Here is a 13154-nt window from a genome sequence, read left to right as displayed (position 1 = left end):
GCATTTTCAACTTCAGCTTGGTGATGGTTCCTTTGTTTCTCCAGGTATCTCTTTCTCTCCTCCACCTTTACCTTTTATATATATATATCATCTTGTAAGTACTTGCGAGGTATTTTAGCCCCTCTCTCTGTCTCTGTCTCTTCCACTTTTCTCTCTCTCTCTCTCTCTCTCTCTCTCTCTCTCTCTCTCTCTATGTATACTTATATGCCGTTTCCATTTTTAAACTCCATCACGTCCCAGAGAGAGTACAGCATGACCGATTGGCACTTACCATAAAAATTGTTGTTCTAAATAGTCTCAGACTCCCAAACAACGCAGTGCTGTGCATACCAATGAATGTTGAGCGTGCATCAGAGAAGATGGACAACTGCAGCCAAGCACCTATAATGATGATGCTGTGGATGAGCGCAGTGTGCAGTAAATACCACAGATGTTTACCGGAAACGTTGAATGTTTGAAGTGCAGAGAAGTCAAAATCGCCATCAGTCAGCTTGGCGGCCAAGGAAATTAATGCAAAGAGGTTTAGTCCAAAATGAAATTACACGTTGGATGAAAAATCCTGATACTCTGACAAGGAGAATGAAACATTATGGATGTTGACCTATTTGGAGCCCCGGATAGACATCTAGTTACAAAGTTTTTTTTGTTGTTGGTTTTTTTGTGGTTAGGTTACACCCAAAAATGACTTCCTGACTTGTTTCAGGAAAGATCACAGTTTTCGTTAAAATTACTTCATTAAGTTTAATTATTGTTAATAATCGTTGTGAGGGTTCTAAGAAAACAATTTTGGATGTCAGTAGAAAACAGGCTGCAAACAGGTCAACATTTTGTTGACAACATCATAATACTTCTACCTTTGCCCTAAAGGACAAGAGATCCTACTGTCAGTCTTGTCACTTACCTGTACGCATATACATATATATTTGTAGGGCAATTGCTTACGTGATTCATGCTGTCATGTTGCAATTTGCATCACTCATGACAGCATTTTATTCACTTAGCAAAGGACTTTAAGTTAACTTAATTAACATTTAACTTAGGTGAAATATTTACATTGAAAGAAAACTGCACAAAAATCATTTTCTTTTGAAGAGCTAAGGGCTCAAACTGTGTTAATTCAGATTATTTGGGGATTTGTGTCAACGTTACATTACATTATCTAATTGTTTTAAAGCTGTTAATGGTGGGAAAGTCTTGACCACAGTGTGTCATGTAACCTGCAAAGTTATAATGTTGTTACCATGCTGAAAGAGCTGCACAGCCCAGCTCTGTTTCTTAGTGGTTGGCTTATGCAGATCCATTTCCTGCTTCAACCTTGACCTAGAGTTCAAGCAATGGGCTCACATGGATTTTCTGTGTAATTTTCTGTGTAATGCTATTTATAACCAACACTTTGGGTGGTACACTCACCTTCTATTTCACCTCCACATCAGTGGTGTAGTTAATCTGTTGAAATGGTATTTGTTTACGACCTCTGCGATGTTCTGACTGCTATTCCCAATATTACATGACTGAATAATGTCTAAAATGTAAAAAGTTACACAATGATCATGTTAAAAATACATTCAAAAGTGAGTTTTTTAAGACAGCTACTTCATTAAATGTCACAGAAAGAAATGGGAGACTTAAACGATAGGAAATAGAACAGGTAACACATTTCTGTCTCGGGGTGTTGAGACTGTTTGAATCCTCTTCCACTCAACCTGTAAGGATTTTCTAAAGCTTTTTTTCCCACTCCAGAGCTTCAAAGTAAGCAGAGAAATCCTCACACTTAACAATCAAATGTCAAAAGTGTGGTAACCTTCAACCTGGTTTCAACTAACAGCTAAAAATAAGCTGTAACTTGAGACGACAGTCACCCTGGGAGGTAACATTTCCAGATAGCAACAACTCCAGTATCTAACCATCATCTTAAGATATCAGCTGACGCACCCTCTGCTCTTTCATTGAGGCTCTTGAAGTAAAACACTCAATCTGTGTGCTTATTTTATGCTTGGATATAATTACCCTTTTAGTACCAAACCTATTTTTTTTCTTTTTTCATTTGATTTCATACCTGCGCATTCTTTTATTTTGCCGCATTACTCTGTGCAGCATTGCAGGATCAGCAGGTTCTTTATTTGTGCTCACTTGTGCTAAAGACAAAAGGACTCATGTCACTCAGAAGCACTTAGGATAAAAGTGTTTTTCAAAAATATCATTATTGAAAAATAAATGAAGTGTGCTTTCATCACAGTGAATGTTGATATTGCTGCTGAGGCCATTTACCTTGCCCACTCATCCAGCTCCAAAATCAGTGAAATATTTGGTGGTGTGTGACTCAGTGCTGTAAAGTGTTGCATAATTCTCGCATGGGACACCATTCACCTGTTTCTAGACAGAAGCAAATAAAACTTACCAAAACCATCTGAGTTTGTTGTTCACTGTTCCAACAATTACTGAACCTCTGGTTTGAATCGTTAATTCACAGAATTGACATGGACTAAACATGGCGCTTTTGCTGCCTTTGGTGGTCTGGCCTCCGGGGCAGTTGCCCACTTTTCACAGTCAGTAGTGAGTCATCATTGGACAGCCATCTAAAGCTAGAGATTGTTATATTTTTAATGGGTGCAGTCTGCATGTTTTTTTTTTTTTTTTTAATAATGATTGCTGGAATTGGATGGACAAAACGTCCCATAAGGAAAGTTTCATGCTGTGTTCACACTTCTGTAAAAACACTTCCTACAATAATGATAGAATAGCTCCATTTACAAATGGTTATGGTTATCCAGAACCCTGATTTTAAAGCCAGAGCGATTGCTTTTGGTTGACAGAGACCCCTGCTGAGCTAAAAAAAAAAAAAAGTAGATGCCCACAGCAACCACCACACACACACACACACACACACACACTTCCAAGGATCTGTCTCCAGGAAGCTCCTTTTGGCTGTGAGATTAATATTTATTTACTGTGGTTTTGGAAAGAGAAGTTGTGTGCCATCTGGTTGAGCCACTGAAAATCCACAAGCTCCCTCTGTAAAATCCCCCACAGACTTGTCCAATAGGCAGAGAGATCCTGCTAACGGACAGGCAGCTGAGCCAGTAGAAGGTGTCTGATATGTTCTGGATCATCGACAATCCCTGTGTAATGCCGAGGAAACTCTAAGAAATGACTGAGACAGAAGCACTGAACCAGCCACTTCTCAACTGGAGAGGATTCTTCTTCTTTGTGCCAACAGTGCTTTAATCTAACAGCACAGAGCAGAAGTTTCCCTTGCCCTGAATCTACATCAGAATGTAGTTCGAGTCGTGTTGCAGTACCACAGCAGAGCTTCTTCTAAACCACTCAAACAAACTTGAAAAATGGGTAACCTTAACCCTCAGTGTAATAAAATAATAATAACTCTCCAGTGTTCTACAAAACAGTTACAAACAGCCTGTATATACAGTACAAAGTCACTGAATCTTTGTTTGTTAGTACTAGACCCAAAATGTAGCCTCCCTCTAAAGGATTCTACTCGTGAAACATACATTTCGACATTAAGTGATAGTTCAAGTTGTATGAGGTTCTGATCCATTACTGTAGTGTATTATCTACAGTAAATGGAGCCCCAGTTTGGAGATGCAGACCAGCATGACGCTCAGCAATGTACTCCTGTGAACTGGGGTAGCAACAAAACATATTTTAGCCATCTCAAATAATCAATATCAGTCTCAATGTCCGCTGTATTTAGAATATTTGCATTGTCTTCAGACATTACTTTCCAACACGTTTATATTATATTGATCCATGCTCTCTTTAAACTCACCAGACTTCATTGACAAACAAACAAAATTTTACCATGCAGAACACGGGGTTTGCTGATTCAGCAGGCACAGCGGAAGTGAACAGATGTGATGTACTTTAAATGGGATGAGTTTGAGTGGTCTTTGTTCCCAAACATGAATTTGTTTGTGTCATTGTGTGACTTTGGTGTTTGGATCTGATGCTGTGCAGTAAAATACTGGTGGCTTGGAGAGTATGGTATAACTGCTACTTTACCTACTGTAAAATACACTTATATACTTCTGTTTACTGTCTGTCTCTCTCTTGGTTATTGTAGAGCTTTTTCTTTCTTTGAGCAAAGGGTCTGAGGATAGAGATTGTTGTATTTTATACAGATCACGAAGCCCTCTATGAGTCTATTTTTTTTGTTTATTTTGGTTCAAAATTGACTTGACATAATCGATGTGGTGCTGCAGAAGCAACTTCTGAACAGCAACCTTTAAATGCAACTCAAGTTTATATTTTCCTTTTCACCATGTCCATATTTACTTGCCATCTGAATTCAATTTTCTGACAATCGTAGCTCCTCAGCGAACTATTTCTACTCGGATATCAATGTCTATTAATTAGACACCAAGAGTGGTGCAGCTGCACTGTCAAATTCATCAGGCCAGGCAACATACAAATACTATTGAGTCATTCTTCTTTTCACCTGCATAGCATATAAAGACTCTACAACAGTAGAGTCAACCTTGAGTGCTGGGTTGTTGGACTGTTGCATCTTTTAAAACAAATTCCTTGTATGTGAAAACCTACTTGGCATTAAACTTGTTTCTCATTTCTGATAATAATCTCCACAGACGGTACTGTGAATGAAGCTACTTTAGGTTATGGCTCTTTTATGGGGATGGATTAAAAGTGCAGCATTAGTTCAGCAGGCACGTCTTGGACTCTGTCTGTCCACTGTCTCGCACTCTGTCTGACTCATGCTTTTTTCTTTTCCTGAGATCTTCTGAAGTTACTGTAATGAGCTACATCACTGACACTAATTTGTCTGAGTTACCGGAACCAGCCCTAAATCTTGAAGTATCATTTATACCTTCAGTTTTTTCCCCCAGTAGACCTCCAGTTATGTTCGCCTATGTGACATTTAAACCAGCACTCGCATTATGTGAGACTAAAACTAAGACAGACTCTTTAAGGCAATGTTTTCCCACTTTTAAATTCCAAGAAATTTTCTAAAATTGTCTAAAAATCTGCACAGAATGTATAGAATCTGTCTAAATGGAGTGTGTGTTTTTTTTTTCTTATTGCACTTGAAATACCATCTCCCCACTCTAGATTGTATGTAAACAGAAAGAAGCTGTGAAAAGTTCTTAGAGAAGTGCTCTGCAAATAAAGTTATTGTTATTATTCAGCACCATTACTTCCCCCGAGGCTGCCTCCACAGCCAAGCGTATGAGTGTTTATGGCTCATGACACAATTATGATTAAGATGTTAGCCTCTCACAGAGAGGGGGATAGGGTGAAAGAGAGAGAGAGAGAGACAGAGAGAGACCGAGAGAGAGGCAATTTAGCACCAGGGTCTCTCTCATGGGATAAAGGCGAGGGACACAGTGCTGACCTGTCACTGTGCTGGGTCTGATCGAAGACGACTCTTTACATCTCTCTCACACAAACCCAAACATTAGATTTTTTTTTTCTTAAACTCTTCATCCCTTCCCCACAATCAATATTCCCAAGAAACTGTGAAGTAGAACTAGAACAGGGAAGTTTACTATTATGTGATATTTATTGTCAGTGTAATTGTCATTTGGGGTCATTTTCATGATTTATTGAATCATGACAAACAATTGATTGAACAACAACACAAAGCAGTTCACTGCAGGCAGCTTTAACACAAAGGCTTCAGATTGTGTGTCTTTAAATCGAAATGCTTTTTTTCTATTAATACTGCAAAAAAAATAAACCTCCCAATTAAAAAGCCAATTTATTACCAGTGTTGGAGAATCTTTGCAAGCTACCGATGACTTTGAAGAAGCAGAACTACAGCAAAGCTCCCCTCGGGAGAAAGAGTTCAAACCACTTTGTAATAAAAGAAAGATCAAGAATAGACACAAAAAAGTCCAGCAAATTGAGTTTATTGCGAGCTTTGACACCTACCTAAGTGTTGTTTGTTCTACACACTCCTTTAAACTACTAGTTTAATTCACTCCTCCCCAACGTTGCATATTACCTTATGATGGTTCACCCGTGTGGAACGTCGTCTTTGACAGCACCACTGCAGCCTTAAACAGATGTGTGGCATATTAAAAATACAGCTGGCAGTTCCATGATATGCCTTTTACTTATGTGAATGGAGTTATTGGATATACCTGACAGGCAGCTGACTCAGGGCAGCATTTTCTGAGTGGCCGCTATACTGTTCCAAGCCTCATAGTGCTTTGATTACATAAACCAAAGATGTCTACATTCTTTCATTCAGTTTGTTTTATAGTGATGATGGGAAAGTTTGTCTTGTCGGACAACTGAACAGGAGACGATTGCTGTGCAATCATTTTAATTCACTGAATCACTGATAGACAGTAGGAGACGAGTGCAGTGGAAATGGCTAGAAGTGTGTTACGGAAAAGCAGATTTCTGATCTGATCTTCCCTCTGATCTGAGCTTGCTTGATGTCGACTTCACTATCACAGATCTGGTGGCGTCTAAATGGTATCTGACACTGCCATTACCACATTGTGTAGGTACATTTTTGAGAAATCGCACATGCTCTGTAATCTGTATGGTGATTGGTGTTCACTCTTGAGATTACCTCAACAACAACATTCCATTCAATGCAGTACTTTTGAAAGAAGGTCAAATGTTGTTATTGTGATATCAATATATTAATAAATATAATTCAATCTTTAAACACAACAATGATAAAAACACACAACATGTAAAAAGCCATGTCATATCATCGAGATTTATTTTATTTAAAATAAAGTATGTAAACTATGCTTTTTAATTATTTAAAAAGCGTATCCAGTTTAATTTGAAAGAAAACAAGGGAAGTAATAGGAATTTCCTCTTTTTTTTAAATAATTTTTTTGGCCTTTTAATGATAGGACAGGAAGCAGGGGGCAGAGAGACACGCAGTAAATGGCCGTCTGATGCGGGATTCGAACCGGGGCCAGCTGTAGCGACGACTGTAGCCTCCACACATGGGGCGGCCGCTTAACCCACTACGCTATTGACTGCCCCAGAATTTCCTCTTTTGATGATGAATTAAGACTTTTAGATTTTCTCCATCCATGTAGAAGTTCTCCATCTCCGATCTGCCAACAGAGACTTGGACATCCAGGTCAAATTTTGTGATTTTAGGTCCTTCTGTTATTTTTTAAAACATAAGTGAGCCCATTCAAGGTGGTGAAAGCCAGATACGTCTATCCCAGGAGCCTCTTTTAGCTTCAAAGAGGAAATGCTTCCCCATCTTAACCTCCCAGATTACTGCATCTGTGTCGAAATCCTACCATCGTTTGAACGCTTACTGTTTCTTCCCCTCGTTTCTCACCACCCTCACTAACCCTCCATCTCCATAAATTCTTTTTTCCTATCTCTGTCTGTCTGAGGAAGCTATGGAGGGTTTTCTGCTCTGGTTGAAGTCCAACACATTACTGTGGGGGTTTGATCCAGACTCTGAACTTGGCAGTCGCACTCCCACTTGTCTGAGACTTCCTCTGCTGATGCTTCTCTCTGTCTCTGTATCTCCTGTTGAAAGTGATCAGGTTTCTTTATTTTCTACTTTGCTGCGATGACGTCCTCTCTATTTCTGAATCTGGTCTAGGATTAAACCTTTTAGTAGATAATACAATTGTGCTAATGGGGAGCTTGTTAGCTTCGGTGACATTAAAGATTAGAAGTTAATTATACCTGTGAAGTATTGCCTCAGGGTTAACATATTTAACAGCCAAAAAAAGTAGATCTGTTCTGTGCAGCTGAAATGAAATATGTCCATTCAGCAGATATAGTTAAGTGTCACTTTCAAGAATGAAATCCCTGAAACACTCTGAAAGGGACGTGGACAACAGGGTTTATATGTTTCTGTAGATGTTACACTTGCATGTCTGCATACGTTTCAAACATTTACAGACAGCTTATGTGGTCAAAACCTTGTGGCAGTCTGGGGCGGCGTTTAACTCAGTTGGTAGAGCAGCCACCCCATGTGCGAAGGCTCAGTCTTTGCTGCGGAAGCCCAGGAATCGAATCTGGCCTGTGGCTCTTTCCTGCACGTTATTCCCATTCCTGTCGCTCTTCAGCTGTCTCTATCAAATAATGTTTGAAAAGGTCAAAAATATATTCTAAAAAAAACAAAAAAACTTTGTGGCAGTCTGTACAGGGGACTGTATGGCCAGCATATGTAAAATTTATGTTACTGGGCAGCCTTTTCTCACTCCCAAGTTGTCAGTGTCAGTCGAAGTAGGAAGCTATAGGTTCCCCTCTATCATCATTTATGGATGCACCCATTTGGCATGTTTTGATGTGTCACTGAAGTCAGATGACATAGTATAAAAAGTGAAAAAGTCTGTGGAGGAAGTTTGGGTTATGTCCTTTGTAGAACCAAGTCTTGAAAAGGTGACTTCTTTTTAACTTGCATTACATAAGTTACCATACTTCTATTATGTACTTATTTTAACCCATCCTTTCATAAAAAATAATAAAATAAAATAAACATAGGCTCATTGACCAAGCTGGTGTATTTAATAAGTTGGGAGGGAGAACGAGACCAAATCATGATCATGATCAGAGTGTATTGAGACCGAGACGGGATCAAAACTTTACAACTTACCTTACAATGCATGATAAAATGACAGTGAATTACAATGAATGATAAAATGATTACAGTAGCAGTGGAACCTGTAATAGAAATAGAGAGACACGGATGTGCAGCTGCAGCAAGTCATTAATGAACTATAAACTGTGATGGAGATATGGTAGCAATAATGACAGTAGTAATGTATGTAGTGGACGTCTATTCTAGATTTAACAAATCCTGGTGGTGAAGAGGCATTCACCACTATACAATGGAGAACATTTATTTAATGGTAGTAACTTTGAACAACAAGTTCAACAAACAAGAGACAAATTGTATTCAGTTCCTTGGGATAATCCACAGATCTCACTGTAAAGAATATTATGTATCTTTTGCCTTTGGTAGTAAAGGGAACAAAAATCCATTCACCTGTGTGTGTGTGTGAAAGGAAAAGTTTGAAAGGACTTTTTCTCTTTCTTTTCTCTCTAAACTACATTTTGATAATTTAACTGTGTCGTCAAATGGATTTGCTTAGAGACATTATGTGAAACAAAGTCAATTCAAATAAATCAGAAATGCATTTTTGTTCTGCTTTATTTTCTGGCAGCATCCAGTAACTACACTATGAGACATTTTAATCCCTAGTTTTAGTCCATTTTACAGGCATTTCTTGTTACAAAAGAAAGGCATGTTGTACCCTCTGAGATGGAACTCAAATGTCCTCCAGACAGAGAAATTGTACATGTAATGGTATATTGAAAAACTAAAACCATCAGCTTCTGGTGGAAACAAAGAATGAAAGTTTTTTCCCCTCCAACACTAACTTCTGGAGGTGAATCAGCAGTTAAGGAAGGATGTCGTACTTGTGTCTTTGAAAATGATGAAAAAACCTTTAATAAAATACCAACCCAGTAAGAGGGACTTTCAAGTAAGTGTAGGTCATGTTCCAGGTTACAGTGAGTTAGATGTGTTTTAGGTCCTTCTAAACTGTCATAGGGACTTGAACATTAGAGCATTAGTTTTCTTTTTATTCTTAATTCAAGCATCACAATGTGATGAATCCGATCCACAGACTGCATTGTAAACATATGTGCCATTTTTTAGAGTTCAAGATGTGTTCGCACTTTGGTTCATGTATTATTGATTGAAGCGATTGTTTGGCTCCCAATATGGGGGCATGCGCGATCACGAGTGGCTGGCAAGTTCTCACAGTGTTTAAGCAAACCTTGAGAGCTAGCTAGAGCAAAACTGAATGGAATATCCGAAATTTGAGAGTCATTTTTCCAGTCTGATGTCCAGAGATCCTAAAACCAGCACTGAAGCTAGGCAATGCGCTGCTGTGGCAGGGGTAAACAACTGAATGCAATATCAGTCTAAGTGGACGCTATAATTCGTACATTTTTACAGTTTTACCTTGCCATCAGACAGTCTTTATATTGATTTCTGATCTTTTCAGTCACCAGACTTCATTGACAAAAAAACGCAATTGTAAAAGTTGATAAATACCTACATTTTAGATGCTGAGAGAGCACATTATAAAACATGAATTTACTGTGACAGTACATATTGTAACAGATGCACTTTCCTCTACTCCTTGCAAATCTCAGGTTCAGATCACATCCGTCACAAAGGAAATACAAGCACAGACTTTCCCAAATTATTTTAATAATGTGCTCAACAGTGCTGTTGACAAGCATGCTTAACCCTCTTACAAAAAGAGTGGAGGAGAAACAATGGTTTCCTACATTTGTGCCCAAATAAAAATAAAAAGAACCCAAAGTTACTTGGCCGTTTAAGTATTCATTATGCCCTCCAGTCAAGCTTGGCCCTGAGGCCTGGCTTCACACTTGTATGGCGGAATTAACCAACAAAATTGGTTGTTTTCTTATGCTTGTCTCTTTTTTGTTTAATCACAGAAAAATAGGCTTTGTCAGATACTGAGCAGGTTGGACCTCTCGTTAAATTGTTTACTGTTATTCTTGTGACCTTTTCAGTATCTGTAAGTATTAAGCACGCTTGTCTCATCTGTAATGGGCCAGTAAGCAGCTGCAGCGCACGACAATGAAGCGCTGAGCTGAGAATGTGGCCTCGGTGTTAATGAGGGGTAACAAAGTGGGACAAAAGGCAGAGCTGCTGATGCACTCAGAGGGGTCAAAAAACCCTTTATTTACCAAGGAGAATTAACACACAAGCATTTATCATGTGGGATAAATACAGTTTAATAAATCTTGAGTCCTATTGTTGTATTTGTGCCCATTCTTCTTCTAATTGTTAAGATGAGAACAAGGCAACATGGCTACAATGACGCCAGACGACAGCAGTTTACCAAGATTAATCCTCATTTAGAGATAAAGCCTGAAATGTTGATCATGATACCCCAGTGCACAGTAAACACAAGTTCACACAACTACAGGATGTACAGATGTTCAGACTGACAACCAGTGTGATCATCTGACTGCTCATCTTTTTTGCCCTACCTGACTTCTTTTTAGTGAAGTTATCATAGCAGCGATAACCAAACCTTACATCCGTCCATCCATCAATTAGATGGGGAGGAGGTTGGTAGTGGAGTTGATCCTAGCTGACATTGGCAGGGTACACCCTGAACAGGTCACCAGTAGATCACGACAGGCAACCATTAACACTCTACAATCACGCCTACAGGCCATTTAGCTGCCAATTAAACTAACCTGAATGTTGTTGGACTACAGGGGGGAACCAGAGATCTCCAGAAAACCCATGACTTCATTGGATTATTCCTTTTAGATCAAGCATGCTTCTTTCAGCTCTCACCTACCTCCAATTCCATAAACCTCTGTCTCAAACAGGGTTGGTAGTGGGTCAGCAAGCAGAGCTGGTTGGAAACTAATGACAGGGTTTGTGGTTAGACCTCCTGTACCTTCTGCGCACATGTCAATGTGTCCTTGAGCAAGACACTTAATTGCTATTTATGGCTAGTACCTTGCATGGTAGCTCGCTGTCATTTGCAGCAACCACAGGAAACTTCGTAAAAGAGAACACGGCTGCATATGTATTATATTGTGAAAGGTATTTTCATGTGTGCATCTTGAAATCAACAAAAATGGTTGCTTCTCATTCCCTTCCAAAGCCAAACACAGTGTGATATTTTTTTACAAAAACAGACACCGCTTGTTCTTTTTGTTTCTGACAGACACAACCACGAAAGGTTTCTCGTCAAAAATGTATACGCTGTTATATGTAATTGAACAAATGAACAATGTTGCTGTGGTTCTGATGAGTCAGACACTCTCCTCTAAAATGTATATTTAATAAAAGTTTAGTATCATTTGCTTTTACATACATACTGTACCTGTTTTATGAGAAATGTGATCTGTTCTTCTTCTCAATGGGTCGATCTTTGGATAAACAACATGTAGTTTTGTTTTGTGAGGAGGCTGTTTTCATCAGGTTTCATCAGATGCCTTTACTGCACTGCACTGCTCCACTGCTACTCTCTGTTGTTGTGTGAGGGTTATAAAAGGGGAAAAAAAATAAAACTTGTACTGAGGTTCTGGCACTTCAACCATACCATAAAATAAGAATTGCTCTTGGGGCTTTCTAGACGAAGGAACAGGACAGTTAATGGCAATGGGGGAGTGGTGGGGAGCAATTCAGGACAATTTCTTCAGTCCTGTTTAATGGCCAAGACGGGTGTACAATTCATTACAGAAAACCAACACATGTAACAACAATAAACAGAAGAAACTTTCCAACAAACACACTTGGTGAACAGAGGTACAAACAGTTGTGTATAGAGGAAACAAACATGGCTACTGGCGCAGTACAACCAAATAAACCCACAAGCTTGTCCAAGAATGGCTTATTAACACTTATTAATGGTTAGCTTGTAGCAGCTTCTGCTTTTGTCTTCAGCCACTGGAGGTTATGTTCAATCATCTTGAACCGACAGTCAGTGAAATGTTCAGTAACTTCTCACTCAGCCAGTCACATTTCTACACTTGCCCTCTTTACCCACACATTGCAATGACCAATAAACTGCCTCTGGCTGTTGGCCATTTTGTATATTCATACATTTTGGAGGCGTGTGAGCCCTAGTAATGGCATATCCATTGGCAGCAGCCGTCTGGTCCTGGTACCGATCCACATGTTGTCTATATAAGGCCTAATGGGGAGCTGCCTGGCTATTTGGCACAGGGAATAACCAATAACATTTTGTAAAACCTCATTTCTCTCTCTAATCAGAGACAGACTTTGTTTTTGGACCATTGGGTTTTCTTTGGGCTCTCTGAATGAATGGTTGGCTGAACGAGAGGCACCGTTGGACAGCAGCAGTGGAGGGAAAAAGACTCAAAGGCCGATGATTTGATTTGCCTCCAATTTGCCACTTATTTTCTTCCTCCCTGCCTCTTCAACTCTGCTTTCTTAACACCTCCACTCGTATGAGAGTGGCCATTATTTAGCTTGTAACAAAGCACCATTTTCTTTTTACCAGTCAGCCTGTAGCCTAAGAGCTTATATTTCATTACTGCAGTATATTTATTTAATTTATGATAGTCACTTCGTATGGGAAGTAGATCCACAATGTAATAGTGTGTGTGTTTCGAAACCAATCAAGCAATAAGTTCAGAAAACT

The 13154-nt window shown here is 39.2% G+C and overlaps 1 protein-coding gene across 3 annotated transcripts in view; it reads left to right on the top strand.

Moving 5' to 3' along the window:
- Window positions 1–13154, top strand: part of sgcd (sarcoglycan, delta (dystrophin-associated glycoprotein)) — a 318522-nt gene that overhangs the window by 186751 nt on the left and 118617 nt on the right. The gene's annotated exons all lie outside the window — the stretch shown is intronic.

Source organism: Larimichthys crocea, chromosome XXII (assembly GCF_000972845.2).
Source record: "Larimichthys crocea isolate SSNF chromosome XXII, L_crocea_2.0, whole genome shotgun sequence".
NCBI classification, from domain to species: Eukaryota; Metazoa; Chordata; class Actinopteri; family Sciaenidae; genus Larimichthys; species Larimichthys crocea.
This window is presented reverse-complemented; position numbering and strand designations above follow the sequence as displayed.